The 12098-nt window shown below is 44.4% G+C and overlaps 1 long non-coding RNA gene across 1 annotated transcript; it reads right to left on the bottom strand.

Moving 5' to 3' along the window:
- Positions 1–3385: 3385 nt before the first annotated feature.
- Positions 3386–6260, bottom strand: LOC112248198. The gene is made up of 2 exons (XR_002953193.2): positions 4992–6260; positions 3386–4764 (listed from the first exon to the last, which is right to left on the bottom strand). It is a non-coding gene; the product is annotated as an uncharacterized LOC112248198 (long non-coding RNA).
- Between the last annotated feature and the right edge of the window lie 5838 nt (positions 6261–12098).

Genomic DNA, 12098 nt, shown 5'->3' with positions numbered 1-12098 from the left:
TTTGATATCGCCAGTCCTGCTGCCATTTAATTCACTCTGATTGGGCCAGAAATACCATATCCAGATTGACAGTTTAACAATGTGGGTTTTGTTATGACTATGGTAATCTTGTTGATCCATTCCTGGGGCCACACATAAATTACAAAAGGGAGCATGGGGAACGAGCCAGGCGGGTGAAAGTAGAGTCCTTCCCTGGGTCACAAGCATGAGCGCATGCCAAACCATCTCTCTAAAACCATTCTTCCTCGCCACTCCTCTTCCATATCCCCTCTCTCTGCCTCCCACTTTCAACCTCAGTTTCAGATGTTTTTTTATTTAACGACGTCTAGTTTAACCAATTGCTACTGTTCTTTTTACATCCTTCAAGTGTTTTTTCAAAGATGCAGCTTTCCATAAAAGTATCTCTGTGTGGAGTAGAAATTTACATAATCCGATTAGGGCCTGGGATTAGCGCTGGGGCCTGGAGAACAGGCCCAATGGGGCTGGCCCTGAATTGCTGCCATTCATGGGCCTTGCTGCACTTCCAAGGGGCTGCACCTGCAGTGGTGGGTTCCCACTCCCCTGCTCTCTGCACTCTACTTGGCCTCAGGTCTGCAGACACACTCACAGCAGGCAGCAGGCCCCTTCAGCCAGCCAGCCTGTCCCTCCATCCCCTTCTCATACACACACCAGGGCCACATTCAGCAGGGCCAGATCGTTTTGAACTTGGTTTTTCCTGTCACAGAGGGTAGTGTGTGGGGGTATAGAGCCGAGCAGCTTGACAACCCTGACGAAAACAACAACATAAAGAACCTATGGAGAAGTGAGGAAAAATACATTAGTCAGTACAGCAAATGAAGTAAGAGAGCCATACTGTAGTGCTGTCAACATAATAAAAACATCCGTGTAGCTAAAGAAACAACTATGCAGAGACTACAATTACAAAGGTACATTTTAACATCTCTTTTCAACTGATGTCCCCATCAAGAGCTTGTCCAATCAAAGTATTGCATCTAGTTGAACAGAGTGATATAAAAAATAACAGTAGTAGCCTGACCTTTGAAGCAGTGGTAAGGAAATAATTCTGCTCTAAAGGTTAGGTTTGAACAGCCTGTTAATTTTCACAATATGTCTGCTATTCACTCAAGGGCTAAAGTATGGCAGGCAGGACCAATTACTGGACCATTACACAGATGTTGATTTAGCCTCCACGTGTTGGACTTTTTAAACAATTTTCTCACTCAGCTTTTGTTTCGCCTGCCATTAAAAACACACCCTTTTGGCTCTTTTGTTAGGCTTGTTGTTAAGGCAATGTGGCCGGAGACATATAACCGAAACAAAAGGTTAGCTAGGTGGTTATTTATGGTGTGTGTGCGTGTGTGTCAGTGTGTTAGCTTATGGACATAGTAGGTTTGCTGCTGGCAGGAATCTATGCCCTGGGGGGCTCCTTGTCTGAGGCTAATTCCTGCGGGAGAAAGCTTCAGACTGCTGGCTCGTGAAGATAGGCACTCTCTCCACACTCTGAGAGACTGTGATAAGGGGATTGCTGCGCTAAATGAAAAACGACCTTTTGAGCTCTGAAATGGAGGGAGACTATCCGTTTTAGCTGGAAAAATAAAACCTCCATACATTTTTTTTATTTTGATTATGACATTTTGAGAGTGTTCTATGTAAAATGTTGTATTCGTTAATAATAATGTATCTGGGGTTTTCCATCTACTCTTGCTCGTAAACAGACACATTTTAGACTGTACAATTATTTATGTATCAAGGACTAAATTGCAGGTCAATTACAGAGTAAAAGGTATACTTCTTTTCATTGCAGGAACAATCCAAATCAACCTGAATTCCCAGCAAAAACAAAAACAAAGCATGTTTTGCTTTGCCATTGGTTACTTCACTCACATCTTCCAAATGTTTAAGATTTCAAAACCAAACGTTATTTTTTGAAGTCTAAATATTTATTCGTATGTAATATTTATTTTCGGCATTCTCCCTCTAACCCTGCGAAACGTTTCTCTCAGCACCCATTCTGCATTGGAATGCAGTGTCGGTAGGACTACGTAATAGAGCCTTTTTAGAAGTTGTAACTGAGGTATTTGGGACCACTATAGTCTTAGGGAAATGTCCCTCATTGTTGGTAAACACAGTGGCCATGATTGTGAATGGAGCTTTTACTGCAGTCCTGATGTCCAGTCCACCTGCTGTTTCTCACACAGCACAGACACACTAACATGGAGAAACAGGACTGCTACATAAAGGTCACAGGATGATAGCATTAGACTAGACCAGGGGGTGTTAAATGTACCGCCAGGGTCCAATAGGGCCAGCGTGATGTTTGAGTAAAAAAATATATATATTTAAAACTCAATATACTTAATATGACTAACACCAAATTGAAACTGTGTATAAATGACAATGGAACTACATTAATACAGTTTCTACACCTGGCTTCACCAGCATTGCAGTCCGCAGGTGGTTTTATTTGTTTATTTAACATGTTAATTGTTGTATATAAGATTGTTTAAACACCAGGAAATCAGATCCAATTGGAAATCTGTTACCAAGTTTTCCCACGCATAAATATTATATCTGTTTGGGATTATTGTGGTCAATTTGCAGTCTACAAATTATTTGAAATGATGTTCCACCCCCGACCATACACTCAATAAAATAAATTGTCCCGTGGCTGAATAGTTGCTGATCCCTGTTCTAGACTGTCTGACTCTCTAATGATCACCGAAATGAAAGTTAGACAGTCAGTGAGGATCATAATTTAACACAGTTGAAGTGTGGCCCTCTGGACCTCGTTGAAGACCGAATGTGGCCCCCTGGACCTCGTTGAAGACCGAATGTGGCCCCCTGGACCTCGTTGAAGACCGAATGTGGCCCTCTGGACCTCGTTGAAGACCGAATGTGGCCCTCTGGACCTCGTTGAAGACCGAATGTGGCCCTCTGGACCTCGTTGAAGACCGAATGTGGCCCTCTGGACCTCGTTGAAGACCGAATGTGGCCCCCTGCACCTCGTTGAAGACCGAATGTGGCCCCCGGGGCCTCGTTGAAGACCGAATGTGGCTCCCGGGGCCTCGTTGAAGACCGAATGTGGCCCCCGAAGTCCGAATGTGGCCCTCTGGACCTCGTTGAAGACCAAATGTGGCCCCCGGGGCCTCGTTGAAGACCAAATGTGGCCCCCGGGGCCTCGTTGAAGACCGAATGTGGCCCCCGGGGCAAAAGGAATGAGTTTGACACCACTGGACTAGTCAGAAGAAGATATGCACTAAGTGAACATTTGAATTCATGGAAATTACTGTCATTCATTCATTTGAGTTCAGAAATATTAATCCTGTCTTGTTCTTAATGCTGATACAATTCCTAACACATTCTGCAAAAGCTACAAAAGATGGACAACATTTCAGATTGGCTTTAATTTAAAAAGTATTTGTCCTAGCATAACTTACAATTATTTATCTTTAGCATTATATGTTTTATATGAAGTCAAAATATAACAAAACCGTCTATTTAGTCTTATCCTTAGAAAAATATTTACAAAATAATTATTTAAAAAAACCTTAACACACATAAATTGACAAATATTTTCCCAACAACAGTTAAACATTTAATAGTGTCTTTCAAACACTCAAGAACCTATGGCATACCTCATATATTTCTTACATACCAAATATCTGTAGTTGTTGACAGGGCAAGGGACTGACAGGATACTGTTCACTTTTCAGGCAAATCTTAATATCTCAGTATTTCACAGATATGAGACATTTTAGAAAAAGGTTAGTCTTATATGTCTATCCCTTCAGCCTAACACCTTCTCATAACTAAGCTTTCCCCTCTTCAATGGCCTTTAAAACTGAAAAGAATACATGAAAACAGAACAATATAATCTCGTAATTGCTCACATTTACCTCAATAATGATATAATTTCCACACTAGAGGCTATACTAGAACTTTCCCAAACCACTAAAGGAGATCTCTAAAAAATATATTTAAATGGAAACTTGCTTCATCAACAGTCTAACATGTTACTCTCATTGTTCATCTTTGGGGCCTCTGATCTCCTCTTTCTCTCTAACCCCATCGTGTAACTGATCCCATAGTCAGGTGTCTCACTCATGTCACCCCTCCCCTGAGTTGTGCTGTAGGGGCCACTGCCACTGCTACTGCCCCCAATGGCAGAGCTCCTCTAGGCGAGGCCAGGCTGCCATCAGGGTACTGCTGCTGTTTACTGTAGCCTACTGTAGAGTATGAGTACATAAGGTTGTCGGAGTACGCTGGTCTCTGTGTGTCTCTGTGGTGCTGTAGCTGAATGATAACAAGGGGTCTGTCTGAACAGGGTTCTCTGGCGTGTAGTCTCTGGGGGAGCCACGGGGCTCCTGGTGTAGGGATGCTCTGGATGTCCACTCCTCTCCTCGTCCTCCTCTATTCCAGCCTACAAATTTCACCTCATATGTCTCCCATGGGTTGTGGCTCCAGGTGTGCTGGAAAGGGGCCTGACTCAAGTCTACCTGGAAGTCTGCACTGTCCTCCTTGGTAATGAGAGAGCTCTCTTCATATAAACTCCTAGCTAAACTCTCAGCACTGGGGGAGCCAGCGAGGCAGCTGTTGGGGATAGGCTTGAATGGTTCTCATCGCAGTGTGTGTGTGGGTCGCGATGTGTGGGTGTTGGTTGTCTCTGCTGTGGCACAAGGGTCGGTGGAGCTACTGTGGTCTTTCTGATGAGTGGACTCAGGGTGAGACTCTGGATGTGTACAGAGACCTGGTGTCACTGAAGAGCTGGAATAAAAACAAGATATGGTATTACTGCAAGTATTATCAATATAGCACCACCAGAGTTTGACTGATAAACAAAGTTGGCAAAGTTCATAATGAAGAGGATGCTGCTGCTCCAGTGTATATGGAAACACAACACAAAATACAACCCCATATTGTCTTCCCAGTGAAGGCAAGGTGTATAACAAGACCAGGACACTAAATTGAGAAGAGGTGACTGGCCAGGTCACCTTGATGACTTTGTGAGGGACCTCAGAGAGCAGCTCCTGCAGCTGGGAGAGAGAGGTCCCCAGGAGCCAGTGGCGAGAGGGGCCCCTCCTCAACATCAGCTGAGCCGCTAGAGGGTTCATGGGGGGAAGACAGGGGGAGAGCAGGGGGTGAAACCTAACAAACAAACATATACACACATGTATGCACAGACACACTCACATATACAAATATACATTTGCAAATACACATGCAAACACACACGCACATACACACGCACAAACCATCCACTGGGACAACTCATTCTCTCTGTGTAACCTGTATCCTTCCATCAGTAATGAATTCAATGATGACACTGCTACTATTACACAATATATAATGAAATTAAAGGGAAGGTTCACCCATTTTGAATATTATATTGTTTTTGTGCATCTCTGAGTGATGTTCTATCGATTCCCTGGGTAATTTCATGTTTATCTGAGTTATTGGCATTCAAGCAGACAGAAATCCGTCTGGTATTACGTAGCACCGTGATAAAGTCACTCACTACACTGGAAGCTAATAGGAATACGACTTTAAGATTGCCGAAAACATCTATCATACATGTCAGTTTTCAAATCTGGCCGATGTCATAACTCAGGAGGATGTCTTCTCTCGAATGAGCCAATGATCATATTTTTTGCTGTATTCCTACCTCGAGAAATGTGTAATTTAACGGAGGGTCTAGCACACAAATCAAATCAAATTGTATTAGTCACATGCGTCGAATACAACAATAGCGAGACTATACACAGGAGGCTACCAGTATTTAGACCTTACAGTGAAATGCTTACGAGCCCCTAACCAGCAATGCAGCTAAAAAAAAATGAGTAAGAATAAGAAAGAAAAGTAACAAGTAATTAAAGAGCAGCAGTAAAATAACAATAGCGAGACATACACAGGAGGCTACCAGTACGGAGTCAATGTGCTGGGGCACCGGTTAGTTGAGGTAATATGTACATGTATGTAGAGTTATTAAAGTGACTATGCATAGATGATAACTATAGCTATTTATAGCCATCAAATGGCCATTTGATTGGATGTTCCGGAGTCTTATGGCTTGGGGGTAGAAACTGTTTAGAAGCCTCTTGGACCTAGACATTGCGCTCCGGTAACGCTTGCCGTGCGGCAGCAGGGAGAATGGTCTATGACTAGGGTGGCTGGAGTCTTTGACAATGTTTAGGGCCTTCCTCTGACAGTGCCTGGTGTAGAGGTCCTGTATGGCAGGAAGCTTGGCCCCAGTGATGTACTGGGCCGTACGCACTACCCTCTGTAGTGCCTTGCGGTCGGAGGCAGAGCAGTTGCCATACCAGGCAGTGATGTAAAGGCTGTATCGTCGTTGTCGGTGATCAGGCCTACAACTGTTGTGTCATCTGCAAACTTAATGATGGTGTTGGAGTCGTGCCTGGCCGTGCAGTCATGAGTGAACAGGGAGTACAGGAGAGGACTGAGCACGCACCCCTGAGGGGCCCTGTGTTGAGGATCAGCGTGGCGAATGTGTTGTTACCTACCCTTACCACCTGGGGGATGCCCGTCAGGAAGTCCAGGATCCAGTTGCAGAGGGAGGTGTTTAGTCCCAGGGCCCTTTGCTTATTGATGAGTTCAGTGCGGATGTTGCCTGTAATACATGGCTTCTGGTTGGGCTATGTACGTACTGTCACTGTGGGGATGACACCATCGATGCACTAATTGATGAAACCAATGACTGATGTGGTGTACTCCTCAATGCCATCGGAGGAATCCCGGAACATATTCCAGTCTGTGTGAGCAAAACGGTCTTGTAGCTTAGAATCTGCTTCATCTGACCACTTTGTTATTGATCGAGCCACTGGTGCTTCCTACTTTAATTTATGTTTGTAAGCAGGAATCAATCAGGAGGATAGAATTATGGTCAGATTTGCCAAATGGAGGGCGAGGGGCAGTTTTGTACACGTCTCTGTGTGCGAAGTAAAGGTGGTCCAGAGTTTTTTCCCTCTGGTTGCACATTTAACATGCTGATAGAAATTTGGAAAGATGGATTTAAGTTTCCCTGCATTAAGGTCCCTGGCTACTAGGAGCGTCACCTCTGGGTGAGCGTTTTCCTGTTTGCTTATGGCGGAATCCAGCTCATTCAGTGCGATCTTAGTGCCAGCATCAGTCTGTGGTGCTCTGTAGACAGCTATGGAAAATACAGATGAAAACTTTCTAGGTAGATAGTGTGGTCTACAGCTTATCATGAGATACTCTACCTCAGACGAGCAAAACCTCGAGACTTCCTTAGATATCGTGCACCAGCTGTAATTTACAAAAATACATAGTCTGCCGCCCGTTGTCTTACCTGACATTGCTGTTCTGTCCTGCCGATACAGTGTATAACCATGATAATGTCATCGTTCAGCCACAACTCCATGAAGCATAAGATATTACAGTTTTGAATATCCCGTTGATTATCTATTCTTCAGCGTAGGTCATCGATTTTATTTCCCAAAGATTACACGTTTGCTAGCAGAATGGAAGGAAGTGGGGGTTTATATTCGATCGCCTATGAATTCTCAGAAGGCAGCCCGCCCACTGGCCCCTTTTTCTCTGCCTTCTCTTCATGCAAATCACGGGGATCTGGGCCTGTTCCCGGGTAAGCAGTATATCATTCACGTTGGGCTTGTCGGACTCGTTAAAGGAAAAAAAGGATTCTGTGTAAGGGTCCTGTGTGTAGCTGGTGTAGAGAGTCAGGCGCAGGGCAGCAGATATGAGTAATCAACGTACTTTACTCAAAAGACAAATATACAAAGTAACATCACAAGCCCACAAAGACGGACCGAATTACAATTAACAATCACTCACAAACACAACATGGGAAACAGAGGGTTAAATAATAAACAAGTAATTGGTTGAGTGAATCCAGGTGTGTAAGACAAAGACAGAACAAATGGAAAATTAAAAGTGGATCGGGGGTGGCTAGAAAGCCGGTGACGTCGACCGCACAATGCCGCCCGAACAAGGAGAGGGACCTACTTTGGCAGAAGTTGTGACATTCTGCTAGTCCGTGGTGAGTAATCGCAGTTATGATGCCCAGAAGTTATTGTCAGACATAAGAGACAGTAGCAGCAACATTACGTACAAAATACGTTAAAAAAATAAGTTACAAACAACGCAAAGAAACAAACAAAAAATTGGTTAGGAATATGTAAAACGTCAGCCTTGTTCTCCGGCGCCATCTTATCTGGCAGATCCATTTGGCAATGTACACAACTTCTGATACGTCTCTCAATACCAATTGCTGATTGTAGGTCAGCAAAAAAAACATTTGTTAACATTTCATATCAGATTGAATTGAAAGACTCCGTTTTATTTTGAAGAGAGCTGAAATGTATGTTACCTTGACATCCAGATCTTCACTCTTGAAGCCAAACAGAACCAGAGAGGAGTAGACTAACAACAAGTTGTTGAAACCCTCACTGGTCAACCTACACCCACCGAGACAACCACAAGGACAGTTCAAACATGTCATCTGTGGGAAATGTGTGTGTGTGTGTGTGTGTGATGAGTACTAAGCCTGAGTCCTGCAGGTAGTGCAGGATGAGTCAGCAGCAGTTGTACCACAGAGAGAGTGGTCAATCTCATCACTATACTCCCACAGGCCCTCTCCTGGCACAGCTCCTTCTGCATTTATTGGGACACAACTAGGGTTACAAAATTCAGGGAACTGTCAATAAATTCCCTAGTTTTCCAGAAATCCTGGTTGGAGGGTTCCGGATGTCCTGCTTATTTCCTCCTGGTTCTGGGATCCTCCAACTGGGATGTTGGGAAAACCATGGAAATTATTTAAAGTTCTTGTAATTTTGCAACCCTAGACACAACTAGACGAAGGATAAGATCCTTCTAAAGATAAACAGAGCAAGGCCCTCTCATCACTGTGACTGACTATGACCTACCTGAAAGACGAGTGACTATGACCTACCTGAATGATGACTGGCTAGGAGGATCTACCTGCATGATGACTGGCTAGGAGGACCTACCTCACTGATGACTGGCTAGGAGGACCTACCTGAATGATGACAGGCTAGAATCTACCTGAATGATGACTGACCATGAGGACCTACCTAAACGATGACTGGCTAGGAGGACTTACCTGACTGATGATTGACTATGGCCTACCTAAATGATTACTGACTATGGCCTACCTGAATGAAGACTGACTAGGATGACCTACCTGAATGATGACTTGCTAGGAATACCAGAATGATGACTGATTAGGGCCCACCTGAAATATGACTGACTAAGACCTACCTGAATGATGACTGACTAGGAGGACCTACCTGAATGATGACTGACTAGGAGAACTTACCTGAATGATGACTGGTTGAATGATGACTGGCTAGGACCTACCTGAATGATGACTGACTATGAGGAACTATCAAAATGATGACTGACTTGGAGGACCTACCTGAATGATGACTGACTTGGAGGACCTACCTGAATGATGACTGACTAGGAGGACCTACCTGAGAGATGACTGACTAGGAGGACCTACCTGAATGATGACTTGCTAGGAGGACTTATCTGAATGATAACTGGCTAGGACCTACCTGAATGATGACTGACAAATGTTCTACTTTTAACCTAGGACAAAACAGAGATCCTTGTTCTAGGTCCCAAGAAACAAAGAGATCTTCTGTTGAATCTGACAATTAATGTTGATGGTTGTACAGTCATCTCAAATAAAACTGTGAAGGACCTCGGTGTTACTCTGGACCCTGATCTCTCTTTTCACGAACGTAACATTGCAAAAACCAGAAACTTTCTGTCCAAAACGGATGCAGAAAAATTAATCCATGCTTTTCTCACTTCGAGGTTAGACTACTGCAATGCTCTACTTTCAGGTTACCTGAATAAAGCACTTAATAAACCTCTGTTAGTGCTAAACACACCTGCTAGAATCTTGACTATAACCAATAAATTTGATAATATTACTCCAGTGCTAGCCTCCCTACACTGGCTTCCTGTTAAGGCAAGGACTGATTTCAAGGTTTTACTGCTAACCTACAAAGCATTACATGGGCTTGCTCCTACCTATCTTTCTGATTTGGTCCTGCCGTACATACCTACATGTACGCTACGGTGTCACGTTCTGACCTTTATTTCCTTTGTTTTGTATTTAGTTAGTATGGTCAGGGCGTGAGTTGGGTGGGCAGTCTATGTTTGATTTTCTATGATTTGGATATTTCTATGTTTCGGCCTAGTATGGTTCTCAATCAGAGGCAGGTGTCATTAGTTGTCTCTGATTGAGAATCATACTTAGGTAGCCTGGGTTTCACTGTGTGTTTGTGGGTGATTGTTCCTGTCTCTGTGTTTTGCACCAGATAGGACTGTTTTAGGTTTCACACGTTTCTTGTTTTTGTAGTCAGTTGTTCATGTGCACATTTTACATATTAAAAGAATCATGGACACTTACCACGCCGCATATTGGTCCTCTGATCCTTTTCGCCTCTCCTCTTCGGAAGAAGAGGAGGAAATCCCTGACTTACGGTCACAAGACACAGGCCTCCTTACTGTCCTTAGAATTTCTAAGCAAACAGCTGGAGGCAGGGCTTTCTCCTATAGAGCTCCATTTTCATGGAATGGTCTGCCTATCCATGTGAGAAACACAGACTCATTCTCAACCGTTAAGTCTTTATTGAATACTCATCTCTTCAGTAGGTCCTATGATTGAGTGCAGTCTGGCCCAGGAGTGTGAAGTTGAGCGGAAAGGCACTGGAGAAACGAACCGCCCTTGCTGTCTCTGCCTGGCCGGTTCCCATCTCTCCACTGGGATTCTCTGCCTCTAACCCTATTACAGGGGCTGAGTTACTGGCTTACTGGTGCTCTTCCATGCCGTCCCTATGAGGGGAGCATCACTTGATTTGGTTGAGTCACTGACGTGATCTTCCTGTCCGGGTTGGCGCCCCCCCTTGGGTTGTGCCGTGGTGGAGATCTTTGTGGGCTATACTCGGACTTGTCTCAGGATGGTAAGTTGATGGTTGAAGATAACCCTCTAGTGGTGTGGGGGCTGTGCTTTGGCAAAGTGGGTGGGGTTATATCCTGCCTGTTTGGCCCTGTCCGGGGGTATCGTCGGACGGGGCCACAGTGCCTCTCGACCCCTCCTGTCTCAGTCTCCAGTATTTATGCTGCAGTAGTTTGTGTCAGGGGACTAGGGTCAGTCTGTTATATCTGGAGTATTTGTCCTGTCTTATCTGGTGTCCTGTGTGAATTTAAGTATGCTCTCTCTCTAATTCTCTTTCTCACTTTTTCTCTCTCTCTTTCTCTCTCTCGGAGGAACTGAGCCCTAGGACCATGCCTCTGGACTACCTGGCATGATGACTCCCCAGTCCACCTGGCCGTGCTGCTGCTCCAGTTAACTGTTCTGCCTGCGGCTATGGAACCAAGACCTGTTCACCGGACGTGGTACCTGTCCCAGGCCTGCTGCTTTCAACTCTCTAGAGACAGCAGGAGCGGTAGAAATACTCTGAATGATCGGCTATGAAAAGCCAACTGACATTTACTCCTGAGGTGCTGACCTGTTGTACCCTCGACAACCACTGTGATTATTATTATTTGACCCTGCTGGTCATCTATGAACATTTGAACATCTTGGCCATGTTCTGTTATAATCTCCACCCAGAACACGCCAGAAGAGGACTGGCCACCCCTCAGAGCCTGGTTCCTCTAGGTTTCTTCCTAGGTTCTGGCCTTTCTAGGGACTTTTTCCTAGCCACCATGCTTCTACACCTGCATTGCTTGCTGTTTGGGGTTTTAGGCTAGGTTTCTGTACAGCACTTTGTGACATCAGCTGATGTAATAAGGGCTTTATAAATAAAATTGATTGATTGATTGACCATGAGGAACTACCAAAATGATGACTGACTAGGAGGACCTGCCTAAATAATTGACTAGGAGGACCTACCTAAATGATGACAGCAGTGTTCTCGTCTACTGTAATCACAGCATTGTGGTAAGTCCCTCCAAGCATCTGTAAGGACTGAGAGTGGCTTTGTCATGCCCTGACCTTAGATCCTTTTTATTTCTCTATTTGGTTAGGTCAGGGTGTGATTTGGGTGGGCATTCTAGTTTGTCTG

The sequence above is a fragment of the Oncorhynchus tshawytscha genome, linkage group LG04, assembly GCF_018296145.1.
Source record: "Oncorhynchus tshawytscha isolate Ot180627B linkage group LG04, Otsh_v2.0, whole genome shotgun sequence".
Taxonomy (NCBI): domain Eukaryota; kingdom Metazoa; phylum Chordata; class Actinopteri; order Salmoniformes; family Salmonidae; genus Oncorhynchus; species Oncorhynchus tshawytscha.
The sequence above is the reverse complement of the archived record's forward strand: the minus strand, read 5'-3'. Positions and strand labels throughout refer to the sequence as shown.